This window comes from Pteropus alecto, unplaced genomic scaffold (assembly GCF_000325575.1).
Source record: "Pteropus alecto unplaced genomic scaffold, ASM32557v1 scaffold226, whole genome shotgun sequence".
Classification (NCBI taxonomy): Eukaryota; Metazoa; Chordata; class Mammalia; order Chiroptera; family Pteropodidae; genus Pteropus; species Pteropus alecto.
The window spans coordinates 5,237,918-5,246,803 of record NW_006440132.1 but is presented as its reverse complement, the minus strand read 5'-3'; positions in this window follow the sequence as shown (position 1 = coordinate 5,246,803).

Below are 8,886 nucleotides of genomic sequence, written 5' to 3'. Positions count from 1 at the left end.
CCTCAGGACTTTGGCCCATTCTGCTCCCTGTGCCTGGAATACAGCTTCCACTCACACACTCACACACAAGCGCGCACACGCATACACATTTGTGATCTCTTCTTCCCTTACACACACACACACACACACACGAGTCTGTTTATTGAGTCCCTCCCTCAGATAATGAGTCCCTCCCTCAGATAAGAGACTTATTGTTTATCCATTAGGAGTGTCCTGAAAGTCACACCCATTTACCTCTTCCCTGATTCCCAAGCCCACTGCCTTCATCTCAGTCTTGCCCACATTTATTTACATGTAATCTGACATGCCTGGCCTTCCTGCCTAAGTCTAGCTGAGCTACTGCCTCCTACAGAGCATTTCCTACTCTGATCTTACTGTGTTCTGCTCAACAAAAAAGTCTGTTCCATCCTCAACGCCTGCTTGAGAACAACAGCCCACATGTCTTAACTGTTACACAAGGTTTCCTGAGGTGAGGTCTGGCTTCTGATCTCATGGTCACTGGACACTACAGAAACCCTGAGTAGCTTTTCATTAAATTAATATTTATTCCCTGAACATGCCTGACATTCTCACTGCTCCACCTTTTTCTACATAGCCTCTTCAGCCTGGAATGAATGTCCTTAGCCCTCATCTCAGCCTGCTGAAATTCTATCTCTTACATGCATGTAAGGGCCACCCATTTCTTTAAACCTTCTCCAGATCTTCTAGGTGAGAATTCATAATTTCTCTTTTTTCTTTACATTGTATTTTTTCAGTTACTCTCTTGATGACCTGCCTCAGATATTTGTACACAGCTGTCTCTACTCCTTGATTAGAAACCATTCAAAAGTAAGGAATGTAGATTTGGGCATCTATTATTCTGAGAAATGTACAGGTATAGTTCCAAAAGGTTGAAAATGAAAGATTTTAAGAAATGTTACACATTCAAAAGGTTGAAAATGAAAGATTTTAAGAAATGTTACACATACACGCTCCATAAATAGTTAGCAACTTGAAAAATCTACTTATAACGGAATATAGCATGCCACCATGATTCTGGAAAATGAAGTGCTGCTCTGTATAGATTTTATTAATGTTATCTTACAGTATTTTTTCTGTATCTTTAACTCAAAACTCACTCAGCAGAGCGAGGTTGGTTCTCCCCATTTTTCTGAAGAGAAAACTAAGAGTTGGAGAGAGATCAAGCCTAGGCAGGGGCAGCACGAGAACTCTGTTCAGAGTTAGATAGAAGCTTGAAGCTGGAAGCAAACGTCGTAAAAAAAGGGAGAGCGAGGTGTACCCTGGCCCCGGAGGTCTGAAGACCTACTTTCTGGCTCCAGCTCTCTCATCTAGTAGGTCAGTGGTCTTGTGTAACCCATTTGGTTTTCTGGAGTTTCATTTCCTGGTTATAAATCTACAGATGGAATTGCTAGGGACATCTGCACTTAAAAAGTGACTACTTGAGAAGACATATATAATTTGGTGAACTATGGCCATAGTGGAGGTCTCATTCTGTTAGGCAAAGAGGCCCCACAGTCTGTTAGAGATTTGGCCTTCTACATTGCTCTTTACTCATCAAGAGGTCACTCTGTCATGCTAATGGTCAACGTATCATCTTTCTTGTAAAAAAAGAGTACTGTTGTGGTCTCAGGAGACAGTCTAGTGCATTGGTTAAAAAAGCAACCTATGGGACCAGACTGTCTGGGTTTGCAACTCAGCTCTACACCCAAACCAGCTGTGTGGCCTTAGAAAAGTTGCTTACTACCCTCTGCCTCACTTTCCCCATCTACAAAATGGAAATAATAGCATTTATCTCACAGGTATGCTTGAGCATCCATACGGTAAATCTCTGAGAATGGCATCTCTCATAAATGGTAGCTATTTTTAAATCTGTGCTAACTACTCAGCTCCTGGGAGGATCAAATGGGAACAATTTGTAAACTTTAAAGTACTAATGGGAAATAAAGAGTTAGTAAAATGAATATGCTTTTTTTTCCTCTCTCTAAAACTGGGGGGTGGGGTGGGGTGGGGAATGTTCTCTCTTGTTCCAAAATCCTTTTGGGATTATAAGCTAAAAAAATTCAAAGATCTATTCAAACTATTTACGGGTCATAATTTTCTTCTCCGAGACATTTCAGAGTTAACTTAATGATAAACTTTCTCCAAAACATCTTTTGTTGGAATCAGTTTGCAGACTCAGGCTTTTGAGTACTTCATTTTAAATACCCCCTCCTTCCAAAGTTAGAAAAACAATTAGAATAAACAAATAAAATGAAGTTATAAGTTGCAAAAGCCATTTTTAATCTGTGAAGATTTTCGACTTGAAATAGATATATCATATACACTCCACAGATGGCTTCTCCCTATAAATTATATATTTAAATAATCACTTTAACCATAAACTCAAGGGGCAGTAAGGGAAAATGCCCTTTTATTTTGGAAGCAAGATGAATGGGTGATGCATGGTGTTCCTGCTATTTTCAAAACACTAAATGAAAGCAGAATAGTAGTATACTTAAAAGTGGTACATCACGTGATATCACTTATATGTGAGATATAAACCTAAAAGCAACAAATGAGCAGGACAATCAAACAGAGACTCATGGACATGGACTATAGACTAGTGGTTACTAGTGGGGTAGTGAGGAAGGTGGAGAGGAAGGGGGAGGACAATTATAGGGGGATAAGGGGACGGTTAAGTGGGTATAGGGGATCAAATATATGGTAGCTGAAGGAAACTGGACTTTGGGTGGTAAACACAATAGAATATACAGATGTCAAATGATAATGTACACTTGAAAATTACATAATTGTATTAACCCATGTTACCTCAATAAACTTAATTTAAAAATGTAACACTGACTAGATATATATGTGCAGTAGACAACTTGGGAAATGGTTTAGGTCAGTTTTCAAACTGGTTTCTGGTCATAGTTTTGTAAAATCACCAAATTTTTAACAATGCTGTAAGAAGGGAATTGTTTGAGGAATTGCAAAGGATACAAAGTAGCTGTGATCTAGTAACAATAAACAAAAATTGAGTTCAATCAAAAATTCATATTTATTAACAAGCTCTTACTTTCAAGTCACTATACAAAGAGCTAAACTAATGTATGCTATTGGAATATTAAATATATATAGAGAGAAAGAAATGCTCAGTCACCTGCTGAGGAAGAAATTACTTCCTCTTGGGGACATTGGGTAGGTGTGGGAGCTCTGGTAAAATGAAGTGACTATGGATGTATTTAAAAAGTGGAAGTATCTGACCTAGGTCTCAAGAACAGGATTTTTTATTGGGATGACTATTGGAAAGTAGGTGGCAAGAGGAAGCTGGGAGGAGGTGAGGGAGGAGGTGCTCATTTCAGGAGGAAATAACAGAGACAAAGGCATGAAGGCAGGAACTGTGGCTCTGGTCTTTGAGAAGCGGCTGGAATACGGTTTGCTGGCAGGGGAACAAAGGATAAAGAGCTGAAAAAGTTCAGGTGAAGCTCCTTGAATGACTTTAATCTGGTTTAGTACTATCTATCCTCAAATCTGTCCATCATCAGCTTCCCATGATGTGCTTCACTTCTGAAGAGAGAGTAACCCTGAAGTCCTTTTCTATATAGTACTAGTTGCATGTGATGCTATATTAGAAATACAAATTTCTTTGGTCAAATAAACAGAAAAATTGTCATAAGTTGGGTTAAACATACTTAATTCTTACAGAACTTCTTAAAGTCTTTAACAATTTCATATGATTCGTGACTCTCTTAGCAGAAGATAAAGGATGTCGCATTGCCCCAAAACATTAGACTAATAGGTTTCTTTAAAAATATATATATGCATATATATTCAGACTAGTGTTCTAAAGAATAATCAGGAAAATACTAGATTAAGACATTAGCTTAGATTTATTTGTTCAACAAATAGGAATTGAGCGTCTTTGATGTGCCAGACATTTCTGCTGAGAAGTAGACAAACAGTTGTTAACACACAGCCACTGTCCTATTTTTATGTAGCTCATATATGGAAGGTATTGCCTGTGAATATGAACATTTTAGCAGCAGGTGTAAAAGGCTGGTGCACAGCTTGGAGGGAGAGGGGAATGTCTTATTGACTTTTATGTCACCAATGCCTGATATGTTGCATGATGTGTAATTAGATGCATACTTGATGTTCAACACATTTTGGTGAAAAAAATTGGAGGAGGTGAGAAGAACCAAGAGAGGCAAGAAGGGAAAGATTTGAGGTGGGAAAAAAATGAGATAGGAAGAGACCAGTTTGAAAGCATAACTGGGATGAAAGCTGTCAGGTGACTGACAAACACTGAAAAACTCTGAGAGCTTCTAAGGGAACTAGAGCTATTCCATCTGGGAAAATTGAGAGCAGCAGTTAAAGTAAAACATCCTGAAACAAAGGGCTTCTTTAGGTTGGCCTTATTATAGATGCAGACACACACTAAACTATTTTGTCAGATAACCAAGAAAGTCTCTGTGAGAAGAGATCTGGATATGATCCAATATGAACTTCTCCTTTCCTTGATCTATCCATATCACCTTGTCCACTCACTCTTTTATGTTGTTTTAAGAGACAATGAGATGCACTCGATCCACTGTCAGCCTCTTCTGTTTTGACCTTTAGGAAGCTCAGAGCTTAATCTAATATGCAATATTAGTTATCACTGTTACCTATCAGGTTCCAGTCATACTATATCTCTCTTTCTTGTCAAAGCACCCAGAGCAGCTAGTGGCTTAAGGGATGTTCTAGGCTCTTTGAGGACTATACATTATGTCTCAAAGAGCTCTAGTCAGTAATGGGAGATGCAATTTGTACTCATTGATTCATTCATTAACTCATGAAGTTATTGACTATCATGTGCCAAAATCTTTACTAGGAGAACTAAGGATAAAGATGTAAAATTAAAAAGGTTTGCTGCATTCATTTTTTTAATACGCATATTTCATGTATTTAATATGCATCAATTGATAATAAATTATGTGCATATAGAAATCATTTCAAAAAGTGATGAGTGGTCAAACAAATACATCATTTTTACTGCAGATACCATTAAATGCAATATAGATTTATAAAATTCTAATCATAAAAAGGCATAAATTTGTGCATGTAAAATCTAAGTGGATATAAATTGTAACTAAGCCTTTAAAAATTATAGAATACTACATTAGATTTGGGACAATTAAGCAAGGACATCTAACTGTTGCAAAGAAGAACTTTAACTCATTCATGTGGCATATGTTTGGAGGATCCCTACCAAGTGCTAGGTCCTGGGCAAGGCAACAGAACATATAGATTATTTCTGAGTGTCCTCATCTAGGGGCTCTGGTTGAGAGCCCTCTGCCAATCACTATTGTAAATATATGATCTAACTGCTCAGCACAGGGAACCCATGTTCCAACTTTCTGACTGAGTAACCGCCATGACCAATCTCTGTGCAGAGCCATCAGGAAATAACTACCATTCAGCTTCACATTTCTTTGTTGAGCTTGATGCCTGCACAATAGGAGGATTATACAAGGAAGTAAGAAATAAGTTGACAACACTTAACTTAAACATGTTTTTTTCAGAGTGGAGCAACCTACATGAGGAGAGAGCCATGGCAAGTGTCCACAGAATCCAGTAAAAAAGATTTAGGGTGTGGATCTGACATTCTCTGACACTTTTAGCTTCTCATCATTGGCCAAAGTCTTTCAAAAGCATTTTCTTGGTGCACACAATGTAGAGAGGCTTGCATTTGGCACAGATGATGGAAAAAATAGGAGAGAGTCAGAGATTCTTCTAGACACAACTCAGAGGGCACTATCCATATAAACTGCAGTATAAATGACACCCTCTATTATGCAGTGCACAAACTTCACAATTATGTAAGACGAAACTAAGAAATGTTTCCCACTTCCACACTCATATATTAAGAGTATGAATTAATACAGTGAAAATACAAGGCTGCGTGCAAAGAAAACATTGATGAGAGAAAGTAGCAAATTGTATAACTAAGTGTTAGAGGCATAGTTGATGGATTCATATTTGTCAGGCCCAGATTTGAATCCAGTTTGTAGAGCAATTAGGAATCCATGATGCAGGCTGATGGAAAAACAAATCTGATTAGATGAGATTGAGATTAGAAACTTGGGTTTAAGATTTGTCTAGAGAAATTTGATAGCTGGGAAGCATGAGATGACGTAATTTCTCTCATGGAAATAAAGCAAAGAATTAGAATAGAAACAAAAAGGGGTACAGGAATAGATTATGGAAAACCCCCTATTAGGGAGAAGGGTTTGGAGTAAAAGGACCTAGAAAAGGAGCTAAAAGCTCATGTTTTCATCCCTTGGAAAACATTGTTTAGTGTCATTTAGTGAATCGCAGTGGCATATTTCAGACCACAAGGACTCGGTGGATTTGAGAATCTTTGTTTGTCAAAGTCTGGTTTGCCTTATAAGGGCACAAATTGTCATTTTTTATAGATTCCAACCTTCTGTTCTTCAAGATATGCCTCAAGTGCATCTATCAGTTCCATCAAGGATGCTTCTTGTTGGTAAGGGAATCGAAAATCCCACAAAGTCTTAAGACTTTTTTTTTTTAAGACACTGGCTATTTAGATAGTAAAGCAGTTTAAATTACCCACTGTTTCACATACAGGGAAAGCTTAGACTCAAGAAACATTCTAGAAATACAATAGAGCAGTGGAAATTAACAGAGATTCTTTCCATTCAGTAGGTATGTAATTCAGCCCTGACCATGCAATAGTGTTAGGGGCTGGGATACTATGGGGCAAAAGGCTGACACAATTCTTACCCCGTGAATTTACATTCTGATGGGAGAAACACACACACAAATAAAAACAAAGACTATAGACAAGCACATATAAAATACGTGACAAATTCTGTGAACAGGAATTAAAACAGAATAATAGGAGCCCACTATTTACATAGAGTAGTAGGGTAAGGCCATTCTGCAGAGATACCATTTCAGCTGAAGCTTGAAAGATGAAAAAGTGCAGCATTATGAAGAGGCTGAAGAAAGAACATTTCAAGTGAAGAGAAATATACAAAAGCTCAGGGGTGGGGGTGAGGGGAGCTGAACAATTAATTTTATGGAGCTGGCTGAATGAAGTAAAGTAGTAGAGAGAATTAAAGTAGGAGGAATCAGTGACCAGATTATTGTCTTGTGTGGAGAATGGATTATAGGTGGACAATAGCAGACCTGGAAATTACCACAGGATGACTATCATAGCTATCCAGGAGCTGCTGGACTAAGACAATGGCCATGAGAGAAAGAGAAAGAGAGAGAGAAAGAGAGAGAGAGAGAGAGAGAGAGAGAAAGAGGGAGAGAGAGAGAGAGAATATGTGTGTGTGTGTTATATAATAAATGTGTCTCTTATTCTTTTTGGTCCAGGTCCTCTTAAAGAATCTGATACAAATCTAAAGGCCATCTGCCTAGATATATGCACCAATATAGACACAATTTTGTCTATAATTTTAAGAGTTCAAGGACACCTAGAAGACTGCCATGGATCCCAAATTTAAAAAAAAAAAAAAATCCTGATCTAAACTATAACATGCCTTTCAATTGGAATTCACAGTTCTTTGTCAAGTTCTAATGTGAATTTATTAATGATAACTCACAGGCAGTTTTAGTCAGCTATGTCAGATTCAGAAACTATTCCATTTACAGCAGACTTCAATTATTGACTTTATGTATAATATAATCCCAACACAGAACTAGTGGTGCTGGGATTCTCTTCTCAGAACCCAAGAATAATGGAGATTCTTGAAAGGTTAAGTCAACTGGTTAGTTATAGAAAGTATGCAAAGTAGCTTCTATTAAAAAAAGAAAAAAAAACATATCAACATTAAAAGTACTTGGTAGAACCTATATCTGTTGAGAATTATTGAAAGCTCAGTGTATTTCTTCATTGTTAGGTTTTTTAAAGAGATCAGTTTATAATGATTATATTTACTTTACATGAGAAGTTCAACAATTAGGATCCAATATAATATTTAAACCCCTGTGGTATATCAGCTATGTTGAACATGATAGTGATTAAAATGATGTAGAGTATTTCCCTAATTACGGTAGCGAAAATTCTATTCCTAATACGTATTTCCACTACAAGAAAATCGGTTTCATTTTTCCCCTAAGTATGTCTCATAAACTATAGTAGTATTGAGTGTTGCAGTACAAAGGTGCATAATAAATTCCAAAGGAAGATGTTTTCCTATTAAGAAAAGGTAAGTATGAATGCACATGATCAAAATCTAACAATATCAGAATGATGAATTATTCTTCCACATTATTTCATCCCTTGTTCATAGACTTCATCAGCCTACACTGCTCCCACTCATTCTTTGATGGAGAATATTAATTTTTCGATCTAATCTAAAGAGTTATAAAGCACCTTCAAATCTTTACAAGTGAATTGTTGGCCTCCTATCTAGAATTTCTGAAGCCCTATTTATAAAATTATTAACATTTTATTAAAGTTCTCTGCATCACATTTTTACAAAAAATCTTTTAAAATGTAAACAGTTTAATCTAACATTATTCTGAAAATATTACTGCAGATATATTGGTGAAATTCTTGAGTAGCAACACAATAGTCAATATTGTCTAGAAACAATATGTTATCAAATAGTATTGGAGAAAGAATGGAGAGAAATTATGTTTTCACATGTAAAAATATCAGCTGCAGCATTCCAAACCATCTTCATGCCCCTCATCTAATAATGTATCACAATCAGTTAACACTGTTAACCTAAAAACTGAAAAGCCAAGGTAAGAGGCAACAAGTGTTTATTTTGAGATCAAAGAATTGCAATTTGGGGACACAGATTCAGGTAAAAATCCAAACTGTGTCTTGATTACAGGGTTATGGTTTTTATGAGGAAGGGGAATGATTATGTGAATAGA